This window comes from Pan troglodytes, chromosome 9, assembly GCF_028858775.2.
Source record: "Pan troglodytes isolate AG18354 chromosome 9, NHGRI_mPanTro3-v2.0_pri, whole genome shotgun sequence".
NCBI lineage: Eukaryota > Metazoa > Chordata > Mammalia > Primates > Hominidae > Pan > Pan troglodytes.
This window is the reverse complement of record NC_072407.2, coordinates 127,669,228-127,681,982: the sequence shown is the minus strand read 5'-3', so window position 1 is coordinate 127,681,982 and position 12,755 is coordinate 127,669,228. Positions and strand designations below refer to the sequence as shown.

The window sequence follows — 12,755 nt, the reverse complement described above, 5'->3', positions numbered from 1 at the left end:
TGAGAAGAAGAGCAGCAACTGGAAGGATGCAGATTGCAACAGGGCACAATGCAGGTCTACAGCCAAGTGGGATGGTGGTCTAAGCAAGATGTTGGCTGAAGTGGTTGGGGACAGCAAGAGTAATGTATAAAAAAGATTTTTGCGTCCATGATATTTTGGAGGTTATTATCACATGCCAAAAAATCAAACTGGCATTTCCATGCACAGAGGAAGAGAGTTATATACTAACTCCTGACCTGGCACTGACTACCCTGATAAAGTTTTAAAATAACACCATGAAGTATTAATGTACTACATACACACTTGTGCACACATATGCACATGCGTATTCACACACACGCACACACATGCACACATGACAGCATCGATTTTTGTGTTGAGCATATTCATGGACAGAAGTCTTCCTTTCCTTCCTCTCATTTCCCTGAAATTTAGCATCTTCCCTTGCATCTTTACATTCCTTTCTCTTGCCTTTTGAGATCTCCCCTCCTTTCCTTCCAGGAACCCCATAATTATTTGCCTAATGGCACCCATGAGAAAGGAGGAAATGTTCTCTTCCTCTGCCCTGTCGGAAACGTCTCCTTACCTAACTACACCTCTATAATATTATTATACCACTTCCCCTACAGCAGAAATTTCCTCCTCCCAGCCAATGATTTGTACTGATCCACCTGTATTCCTTGCTTATATTTAAACTCCTTTATCGACTTACCCCTAACATCTCCTCAAATGTATGAATACTCCCTAGCCTTGAGGCCCTAACACCTGATTTTCTTACTGAGCCTCACTCTGCTCCTTTTCTTTGTGACTCTAATCCTTTTACTTTTTGCCTTAAGGGACCCCCCACGACCAAATTCTTCTTATGTCATAAATTCCAGACCTGTGCCCAGAAAGTATTCAGAAATCCCTTTTGCCCTATTGTTTTGAACCCTATGGAAGTTTGTAAAGCCCTTTATTCACGATCCCCTCCCTCTAACACAGAGTTCTGGAGATTCAGTTAGTCCAGAAGAGTAAGCCCTGGCTTATACCTCATCTCTGAGAGTGATGAGGTACTTAGTTATGTCTCTGTGTGTGCGATTAGAAGATGTTTAGATTATAGCTGAGAACTTTTAGTTTGCATCTCCAATGTTATCCTGCAAATAAAAAAATGATGATTTTTGAATGGAAATTCACCTTCCAATCAGTTATTAATTTTAAAAGAAATAAATCTACGCTTCACAGGGGATACAGCAACACATCCTGAGTTTCATTGGTAACTGAGATGTTTTTATGTAATAATCATTTTGAATATGTTAACTGGGTTAGTGATGAGGATGAGTACCAGGATTTGAGGAAAGACATCTCAGCTGAGGCGGACCTTACATATGAGGAGGTGGGTAAACCAGATGAACCACAGTTATGGTTCTACTGCAGCACCAGTGGCCAGGCCCCTGGAGTTTCCCTAATACCACAGGACTTATACTAGTAGTGTGCAGAGAGGGGACAGTTCTTCTCTGGCAGGCTTTGAAGGAATGGTCAGATCAGAATAGCCTGTTCCTTTTCCCTCAGGCAAGTGAACAGCATAGCTCTGGGTGACTCAAACTAGATGAAATCAGAGTCATTCTATCCTCTTGAGGGACATTAAAGATGGAGGAAATATTCAGACAAGATGGGCAGATCCAAGAAAGTTTCTAGGAGCCATTATGATTCTGGGGAGCCTTTCTGTGTATGTTCTTTGCTACCATGAAACTTTCCATCTCTTAAGAATTGCTGTGAATCTCAGAATCTCTCAATATGTTGACAATTCCCCAGGTAATTTCTTTCAATTTTACTGAGGGTTGGAGAAGATATCCTGGACATTAAAGTGACCAGGGAGGTAGGTCTGGGATTCAAGATGAAGAAGTAGCCAATAATTTATTTATTGTTCCTATTGTAGCTTGCAGATTAAATACAAGTCCTAGATTTTAATATTTTGTACCAACAAACCTAGCTATCCCCCGGAGACTCTTTTTAAGGGTGATCTCAGCTAAGGAGAAATTAGGGACTCCTCCCCTACTTTGCATGGTAAATTCACAAGTACATGAAGGCCACTCCCAGAGACATCCTCTCAAACTGCCAGTGCACCCAAGGAGGCATGTAGCTGCCAATATTGGTGAGTTTGCTACAAACTTGTGAAGTGTCTTTCTCCAGACAATAAAAATGGTCTTTCTGTGTTCAGAGAGGCTATCCCTGGCCAGTTTGCCCAAGCAGTTTCTCCCTTGTTATTTCCTGTGTGTGTGTGTATGTGTGCATAGGTGTGGGACTTTTATATTTGTGAAATATAATTCACATACCAGAAAAGGCATAGGATTTAAATTAATATTTTAAACTATTTTAATTCAAATTGTGTAACTACAAACCAGGTCAGAAAGTTGAATATTGCTCAAACCACGGAAAACTCCCCACACCAAGTGGTCCTCTCTAAATACATTCTTTTTTCCTTGTCTGGTGGGAAACACTATTCTTTCTTTTATGAATTCTAACCATTGTTTTCTTTTGTAGTTTTACCACACTATATTTTTGCCTGCTTTATTATTTTTTATTTTTGAGATGGAGTCTCACTCTGTTGCCCAGGCTGGAATGCAGTGGCACGATCTTGGCTCACTGCAACCTCCACCTCTCGGGTTCAAGCAATTCTCCTGCCTCAGCTCCCCCTCTACCCCGCCAACAGTAGCTGGGATTACAGGTGCCTGCCACCACACCCAGCTAATTTTTGTATTTTTAGTAGAGACAGGGTTTCGCCACATTAGTCAGGCTGGTCTCAAACTCCTGACCTCAGGTGATCCACCCACCTCGGCCTCCCAAAGTGCTGGGATTACAGGCATGAGACACCACGCCTGGCCACCTATTTTAAATATTGATGTAAATGGAATCATACAGTATGCATTCTAGGAATTATTCATGTTTTTGTATAAAGCTTTACTTTTTTGCAAAATATTATGGTATTTAGTTATATGAATATTATGATAGAGAACTTTCCAGTACTGATGGAAAACATCAGCCCAGAGATTCAAGAAGCCCAAAAAGCCCTAAGCAAGCAGAACAAAAAATGCAGCATGATAGTAAAATTTCAGAAAGTCAAAGAAAATAATAAAATGTTAAAAGCAACCAGAGGACAAAGGACATAATACATTCCAAAGAACATTAGATTGATGGCTGAATTCTCAATAAGAAGGAGGCTAGATGTTATGGGATGATATCTTTAATATGCCAACATAGAATGGTGTGTCCAGAGAAAATATTATTCTGCACTAAAGTGAAATAAACACATTATTAAGCAATAATAATGCCATTAACAAACTTGCACTTATTGGGACTAAGTACTATCAATAAATAATTGTTAAGTTGCATTGATATGTTAGTTTGAATTAATCAAGACTGGAGGAAAAATGTATCCACTCAAGAACTACTGTAGAGAAGAAAGAAAAGATTTCCAATGTGATCTTCTTTGGTTCCTCAGGCCCACAGAGTCCCTACACTGCAGACTTCCTTAGTGCTTCAGCCTGGAGTTCACCAAGCTCAAACTCCAAGAATCTTCCTCCATTGTCAATCTTCCTGAATGCATGAGCATTAGTCTAGCTGTTCTGATTGAATCCAGAGGGACACAGATGTGTTATCTTTGGGCCACCAGTACCTTTGGTACTTAAGAGGTTCATAAAAAAAATCACCCAGAGACATCAAGGATGATGCACAAATTCAGTGCCAAATTCTACTAAGACATCAATTAAAATGAAACCTGGAAGGTGACAATGTGATAGAAGACATACAGGTCATTCATGTCCACAGTAAGAACAGTAAAGGAGAGAAGGGGAAGCCAGATGAAAGGGAATAAAGAGTGAATTGTCTAGCAAAAAAGTTAGAAAATAAAGTTCTAAAAACCATAGAGTGTAAAATAGATGAAGTAGCTAGGAATCAATCTAATACAAGCTGTATGACTTCTCCAAGGAGAAAATAACATAATTTTAAAAAGCTAACTAAGATCCAAAAAAACCAAACAAGTTATTACAGAAATGTTTATTTTGAAATCGCAAGAAGTTACAAAAAAATAGCTTCTATGTATTTTTTTATCCAGCTTTCCCAATGATAACATCTTCAAAAATCAATACATTTTCTAAACCAGAAAATAGACCTTGGTACAATACTATTAACTATTAAGTTACGGACCTTATTTGAGTTTCTTCGGTTTTACATATACTTTTTTTTGGTGTATATTACTACGAAATTTTATCAATTGTGTAGGTTTGTGTAAAACCACTAAAGCAGGATACATAATTGTCCATCACCACATAAAGGGAATCATTTAGTATGCAATCCTCTGCAAGTGGATTTTTTCATTTGGCATAATAGCCTTGAGAGCAATCCAATTGTTGCAAGTATCAATAGTTCATTCTTTTTTATTGCTGAATAGTATTCAGTTGTATGAATGTACCACACTTTGTTTACCCTTTCACCCTTAGAGGAATATCTGTGTTCTTTCTAGTTTGAGGATATTACAAAGAAAGTTACTATGAACATTCCTTTCTAGGTTTTTGTGGGAATATGTGTTTTCTTTCCTCTAGGGTAAAAGCATTATACTGAGGGAAAGAATATACACACAAAAAGTGCTTGATTCTCTTTGTTTGAAATACTGTAGCAGTCAAAATTTATCGTAGTGACAGAAAGTAGAGGAGTGGTTACAGGGGATGGAAGTTGGGTTTGGTGTTGATTGCAAAGGGCATGAGGATGCTTTTTGAGATTATGGAAATGTCCTATATCTTGATTATGGTGGTGGTTACACAGTTGTGCACACTGTCAAAACTCAATGAAATCTACACTTAAATGTGTTCATTTTAATATATGTAATCTCTACCTCAGTAAAATTGTTTCAAAAATGTTTTGTGCATGAGTCTAATAATTTTTCCTTGCATTGTTTATATATATTTTAGGAAATTCTCCACATACATTTTGTGCTTCTCAAATAAACAATTTAAAAAGAGAAAGAATAAGTTGGGTGTTGGTAGCCACTAGTGCAGTGTCATGATGTTGCTTGTAGGTGCTGAATTCTCACTGAGAAGAACTTCCAAGCCATAGAAAAGATAAGTATTTTTTTCCTTTTTTGATCATGGAAGCTTAGGGAAGATTTTCAGTTTTGAGAAAAAAAGAATGAGGTCACTTGAGTTCAAACTTCTGTTCTATTGAAGCTTTGATTAGCATTCCATCCTCACACAGAGGGATTAAAATCACACTGTGGTGGCAATAACAAATGGCCATAAAGAATCAGCATGGCTTTCAGTACTAGAGTGTTCATATAGTGCCTCTATAACTAGTGTGTGGAGCAACAAACACTCATTAGACTGACAAAACATGGCATGTTCAAAGGGTAGCAGTGTCCCAGCCACTGACACCTCTAACTTATCATATATCTTTTAATTTTGTGCTTCTTTCCATTGAGAAATATCAAATACATATGAAGTACACAAAACATACGTAAATTTAAAAAACTATAAATAACATTTATGCAGTACTAAGTCCACTGTTATGTCTTTATTTTTATTTTTTGCTTAACATTTTTTCTTTTTTTTAGTACATGTCAGAAAAGTTTTATTATTCTTGAGTGTAGTATCAAGAAACAAGCGTTTGCAATTTTATACACAACTATTTCTAGTTACCTGTTCCTTATTTATGTGAAGTTGAAAACATAGTGTAATTTTTAATATTCTCTCTTCCTTCTCCTTCCTCACACTAATGTTTTATTAATATTATTTTAAATTGATGAATCATAATTGTATACATTTGTGGGGTTCAATGTGATGTTTTGAAATATATATACAATGTGGGGTGATCAAATCAAGCTAATTAACATCACCTTGCTTATTATTTTCTATAGCGAGACATTTGAGATTTACTCTCTTAGCTATTTTGAAATGTACAAAATATTATTGTTGAATATAGTCACCTTGCTGTGCAATAGATCTCAAAACTTATTCCTCCTATTTACTTGAAACTTTGTACCCTTTAATCAACAACTCCCCATTCCTTTCCTCCTCAGTGTGCCAGCCTCTGGTAACTATCATTCTACTCTCTACTTCTATTAATTCAACTTTTTAAGATTTCACATATAATTGAGATCATGTGGTATTTGTCTTTCTGTGCCTGGCTTCCTTCATTTAGCATAACATCCTTCAAATACATTCATGTTGTCACAAATGGTAGAATTTTCTTCTTTTTTTTAAGGCTGAAGGGTATTCCATTGTGTGTGTATGTGTGTGTGCATGTGCCTCACGGCTTCTTTGTCCATTCACCTTTCAATGGACAGTTATGTTGATTTCATAGTTCATCTACTGTGAATAATGCTGCAATAAACATGAAAGTGCAGATATCTCTTTGAGAAACTGATTTCATTTCCTTTGAATATGTACCCAAAAGAGGGATTTCTGGAACATATGGTAGTTCTATTTTAATTTTGTGAGTAACCTCCATAGTGTTTTCCATTATGAGCATACTAATTTATATTCCCACTAACAGTGCACAAGGGTTCCCATTTCTCCACATCCTCCCCAAAACTTACCTTTTGTCTTTTTGATAATAGCAATTCTAATAAAAGTGTGAAGTTATATCTCATTGTTGTTTTGATTGGCGTTTCCCTGATGATTACTGATGCTGAGCATTTTTTCATAACTTTCTGGTTATTCGTATATCTTCTTTTGAGAAATACCAATTCTGGTCTTTTGCTCATTTTTAATTAGGTTGTTTGTTTTCTTGCTATTGAGTTGAGTTCCTTGTAAACTTTGGATATTAACTCCTTGTCAGGTATAAATGCTTTATAGATATTTTCTCCCATTTTGTAGATTGTCTCATTACTCTGCTGTTTCCTAGCAGTAAATAAGCATTTTCATTTGGTGCAATCTCATTTGTCTATTTTTATTGCCTGTACTTTTAGGATCATACACAAAATTAATTGCCCAGACCAGTGTCAAGATTTTTTCCTCTGATTTCTTCTGGTAATTTTACAGTTTTAGGTCTTATGATTAAGTCTTTACTGAATTTTGAGTTTTTAAAAATATATATAGTGTAAGAAAGGGTTCAATTTATACTTCTGCATGTGAATATCTGGTTCTCCCAACACCATTTATTGAAGAGACTGTCCTTTCCCTGTTTTGTGTTCTTGGCACCTATGTCAAAGATCAATTGACTATAAATGCATGAATTTATTTCTGGTCTCTCTACTCTGTTTCATCAATTTAAATGTCTGTTTTTATGGCAATAATGTGCTGTTTTGATTACTATTACTTTGATTTTTTGGGCTTCATGGATCTGAATGTTCATTTTCCTCTTCGAATTTGGGACATTTTCTGTCATTGTTTATTTAAATAAGCTTTCTGCTCATTTCTTTTTTTCCATTCCTCTGGAATTCCTATAATATCAGTTTACTTGGTGGCATCCCATAAGTCCCATAGGGTTTCTAAACTTTTTTTCATTCTTTTTTCTTTTTGTTTCTCTGACTAGGTAATATCAAATAACCTGTCTTTAAGCTTACTGATTCTTCTGCTGGATTGATTCTGCTGTGAAAGCTTTCTGTGAAAATTTGTAATGCTGTAATTCTGTTTTTAGCTCTAGAAGGTATTTGGTTCTTTTTTTTAGGGGTTTCTATCTCTTTGTTGAACTCCTAATTTTGTTCATGTATTATTTTTCTGATTCTATTTAGTATCTATTTTTGTCCTGTTGTCACTCATTGAGTTTCTTTAAGATAATTAGTTTGAATTCTTTGGCAGTTCGTAGATCCCTTTTTCTTTAGGCTCAGTTACTGATATTTTATTTTATTGTTTTGGTAGTGTCATGTTTCCTTGATTATTCATAATCCATTTGGCCATATGTTGAAATCCGAACGTTTGAAGAAGTAGGCACCTATTCTAGTTTTTACAGACTGATTTTGACAGGGAAAGCCCTTTATCAGTTAGCCTTTCCAGAGATTCTAGGCAGGCTTTCTGGCAGGATTTGTGGGGCAGGCTTGCTGTTGAAGTCCTTGAAAAGGCTCTCCTGGACCTAAATGTTTTTTCCCATTCTGTGACTTGTTTTCTATTTCCTTGATAGTGTCTTTTGAAGTATAATACTAAAGTTTTTTATTTTGATGAAGTGTATTTTATCTATTTTTTGTTATTACTGTTGCTGTGCTTTCAGGGTCATAACTAAGGCCGTTATCTAATCCAGTGCCATGAATATTTATGCCTATATTTTCTTCTAGTAATGTTATAGTTACAGTTCTTAGATTTAGGCCTTTGATCCACTTTAACTTAATTTTGTGTATAGTGTAAAGCAGGAGTCCAACTTTATTCCTTCCCATGTGCATATCCAGTTTCCCTCGCATCATTTGTTAAAAAGACTATTTTCCCTATTGAATGGTCTTAACACCGTTTTCAAAAGTCAATTGACTATAATATAAAGATTTATTTTTAGACTCTCAATTCTATTCCATTGATCTAAAAGTCTATTCATATGCTAGCACCACACTATTTTTGTTACTATATGTAGCTTTGTACTATATTTTTAAATTGGAAAAGTGTATGTCCTTCAAATTTGCTCTCCTTTTGACAGATTGTTTTGGGTATTCTAGGCCCTTGCATTTCCATATGATTTTTAGTATCAGTTTGTCAATTTTTGCAAAAATAAAAACTGAGGTTTTGATAGGGATTGCACTGAATCTCAAGATTGCTTTGGGGAATATTGCCATGTTAACAATGCTAAGTCTTCCAATCCATGAACAAAGAATTTATTTACATTTATTTCTGTCTGCTTTAATTTCTTTCAGTGACTTGTAGCTTTCAGTGTAAAAGTCTTGTACTTCTGTTAACATTATTCATAACTATTTTATTCTTTTTGATGCTTATTAATTGGATATTTCTTTAAAAATTTATTCTCAGATTGTTCATTGCTAGTGTATAGAAATATAATTAATTTTTGCCTGTTAATCTTGTATCCTTCAACTTTGCTGAATTGATTTATTAGCTCTCATGGTTTTTTTGTGTGAATGCCTTAGGATTTTCAATATAAAAGATTATGTTATCTCTAAATACAGATGGTTTTACTTTATCTTTTAAAATTTGGATGCCTTTTATTTTTTTCTTGCCTAATTGCCCTGGCTGGAACCTCCAGTACAATGTTAAATAGAAATGAAAACTGTGGACATCCATATTTTGTTCTAGATCCTGGGAAAAAACTTTCAATCTTTCCCATTATATATGATGAGGGTTTTTCCTAGATGCCCTTTATCATATTGGGGAAGTTCTCTTCTTCTATTACTGGTTTATAACTTTTTTATTGTGAAAGGATGTTGGTGTTGAATTTTCTCAAATACTCTCTATCGAGATATTCATGTGTCTATTATTATTACTCTAATCATATATTCTATTTATGTATTATTCTAGTCATGTATTACATTAATTAATATTTGTATATTTAATTAAGCTTTATGTGGTAAATCCCCTTTGGTCATGGTATATGATCTTTCTAAATATATTTTACTGAAGTCTGGTTTGCTAGTATTTTGTTGATAATTTTTATATCTATAGTCATTAGTTATATTGATTTATAGTTTCATTTTCTTCTAATTTTTTTTCTAGTTTGAGTGTCAGGGTGTATTAGCCCATTCTTGCATTGCTATAAAGAACTGCCTGAGACTAGTAATTATAAAGAAAAGAGGCTTAGTTGCCTCATGATTCCACAGGCTGTGTAGGAAGCATGGCTGTGGAGGCCTCAGGAAACTTACAATCATGGCGGAAGGTGAAAAGGAAGGAGGTACACCTTACATGGTGGGAACAGGAAGAAGAACTGTGAAGGGGGAAGAGCTATACACTTTTAAACAACCAGATCACATGAGAATTTTATCAGGAGACAGCACTAGGGGGATGGTGCTAAACTATTAGAAATTACCCCCATAATCCAATCACCTCCCACAAGGCCCTACCTCTAACAGTTCAACATGAGACTTGCCAGACCATCTGAGGGTAATGCTGTCCTCATAGAATGAATTTAGAAGTGTTCCTTCCACTTCTTTTATTGAAAAAGTTTGTGAAAGATTGGTGTTTATCTTTAAATATTTGGTAGAGTATACTAATGAAGCCATTGGTGTCTGGACTTTTCTTTGAAGAAACTTTTCTGATTATTAATTAAATCTTTTTACTTGTTATAGCTCTATTCAGATTGTATATTTCTTCTTGAGTCAGTAATAGTTTCTATGTTTCTTGGAACATGTCCATTTTACCTAGGTTATCTAATTTGTTTGCATATAGTTGTTGACAGTATTCCTTTATAGTCCTTTTTATTTCAGTAGGACCAGTAGTAATATACCCCTCATCATTTCTAATTTTAGGAATTTTACATTTCTCTCTCTTTTTTTGTTAGTCAGAATAGCTAAAGGTTTGTCAGTTTTGTTGATTTATTCCTAAACTAACTTTTGGTTTTATTGATTTTCTCTACTGTTTTCTATTCTCTATTTTGTTTATTTCAATTCTAATCTCTATTCCTCCTTTTTTCTGCTTCTTTTAGGTTTAGTTTGCTTTGCTTTTTCTAGTTTCTTAGATGGAAAGTAAGGCTATTGAGTTGAGATCTTTCTTTTTGGATTAAAGACTCAAAGGAAACAATAGATAAAGAACTAAAGGAAACTAGGAAAACAACTTGTCAACAAGTACAGAATAGAAATAAAGGACAGAAATTATAACAAAGGAGCCAAATTGAAATTCTGGAATTGAAAAGTGCAATAACTGAAATAAATTTACTAGAGGGGTTTAACAAGATATTTGAGCAGGTAGAATAAAGAATTATAAAACTTAAAGATAGATCAACTGAAATTATCCAGAGTAAGGAGCAGAAAGAAAAAAAGCATAAAAAATGAACAGAGCTTTAGAGACCTGTGACACACCATGAAGCACACCAATATACACATGAAATAAATTCCAGAAAGAGTAGAGAGAAAGGGGCAAAATAATATTTGGAAAAAAATAAAGTCCCCAAACCTCTGAAGTTTGATAAAATACATGAATCTTCATATTCTAGAAACTCAAGGAACTCCAGATAGAATAAAATAAAAAAAGATCTACACTTACACACCATACTCAAATTGCCAAAAGTTCCTTAAATGCCTGAAATAAAAAGCAGACAAACACAAAATTCTTCCAGTCTTTGCAGATTGGCTCTGTGTTGGGGCACTCTTTCAATGCTAAGCCAGTCCATTTTGTCAACTCTGCCTTAGCCTTCACTCCCTACTTGAGCCTAAAGATCAGATAAAAGTTAAAGCTCAAGATATTCTCAAGTCATTCCTGTTCTGAACATGTGTGTAATTTTCTATTATTCTTGAGAGCTTTCTAGAGTCATTATTCACTGAAGTAACTCTCTTCCCAGAGTTTTCCCTGAGGTTTTTGGCATGTCTGTTGTTGTCTCAACTCTATTCCATTGTCCAAGGTTTCAGCAGCTCATTCATTTGCTTTTCAATGTTTTCAAGGAAAGCCACCACTTAGCTGATTTTTCACACTGAGAGAGTTACAAATTAGGTAAAATAAAGGCAAGAGCAGACAAGTCAAAACAGACAAACAATTTTTTGGGAACAAGATCAACTTTGTTCCCTCTGAAATCAGGTAATTTCCAGCCGATGACCAGGAATATAGGCTGTTGTCTTTAAGATTTCAACTATGCCAGGGAGCAAGCTCAACAAAGTTTAACTTAAAAATGCTGCAAACCTTTCCTACTGTGTTTAAGTCATCTTATTCTGATTCATCATTTTTTTGGTTAATGTAAATCTTTGGATATTTTCCAGAGTTCTGATAAGGTTGATTCTGACAAATTTTGTGTGAGTTTGTGTGTGTGTTTGTGGAGGTTACTGGAATTCCCTCTTTTGTTTTTTTTCACTGGTGTTACTTCCAACCCTCCTCAAAAGGTATACTATTTTAAAACAACTAAATAGCTTACATGTACTAATTTTGTACTTACGATGTTGTCTGACAGATACTGTTATTTTTTTTTTTCTGTTGAAAACTGATGCTAGAGAGGTTAAAACCCACACAATCTCTCACAAGTAGACAGTGGAGAATCCAAATTGAAACAGAGACTAGTCTAACTCCTAACCATGGCGCTATAGTGACCAAATGTGGAAAGAAGGGAGCTGGTTTCCATAGATCAAGGATTATAAGAACTTAGTATGATTTTTAAAACCCTTTAATATTTCTGTGCTTGAAGTGATTGACAATAAAATCCTGAAACCAAAAAGTACAAATAGCGAGACAGAACCTAGTGGCCTACTCTGTGGCTGGGCATAAATGGAGAAAAATCTCCAAAAGATACAGTGGACAGTAGAATTCTAGGGAGAAAAGAAAGGCAGCTGAGTCCCTGGTCATTTGGGGAAAGTGGGGAGATCCTGGGGAAGCTCCTTGGAGGGTAGGGTACTGCTCTCACCTAGTTGCTGCCTTTGCATTCAGTCCCACTCAGCTTGCACCAGAGGCTTCAACAATGAAGACCCTTTCTAAGTTCCCTAAGTAAGCCCCTCTCTTTTACATATGCTTTTGCCACTCCTTTCCTTGCTTAGAAAACTTCTGTTCCACCTCACATCTTGGTATAAATGTTTGTTTTGTCAGCACGCCCCCTCTGACCCATTTCCTCTTTTGTGTTCCCATAGCTTAGCCTAGAGCCGTGATATGGATATAGTCAGCATTACCTTTGACTCCTTTTCCTCCCTTGTTCCACATTCAACCAGTGACAGAGTCTAGTCTATT

At 35.4% G+C, this 12,755-nt stretch overlaps 1 protein-coding gene across 1 annotated transcript in view; it reads left to right on the top strand.

Annotated features, from left to right (window-relative positions):
- Nucleotides 1-12,755, top strand: part of PATE2 (prostate and testis expressed 2) — a 197,119-nt gene that overhangs the window by 138,798 nt on the left and 45,566 nt on the right. The gene's annotated exons all lie outside the window — the stretch shown is intronic.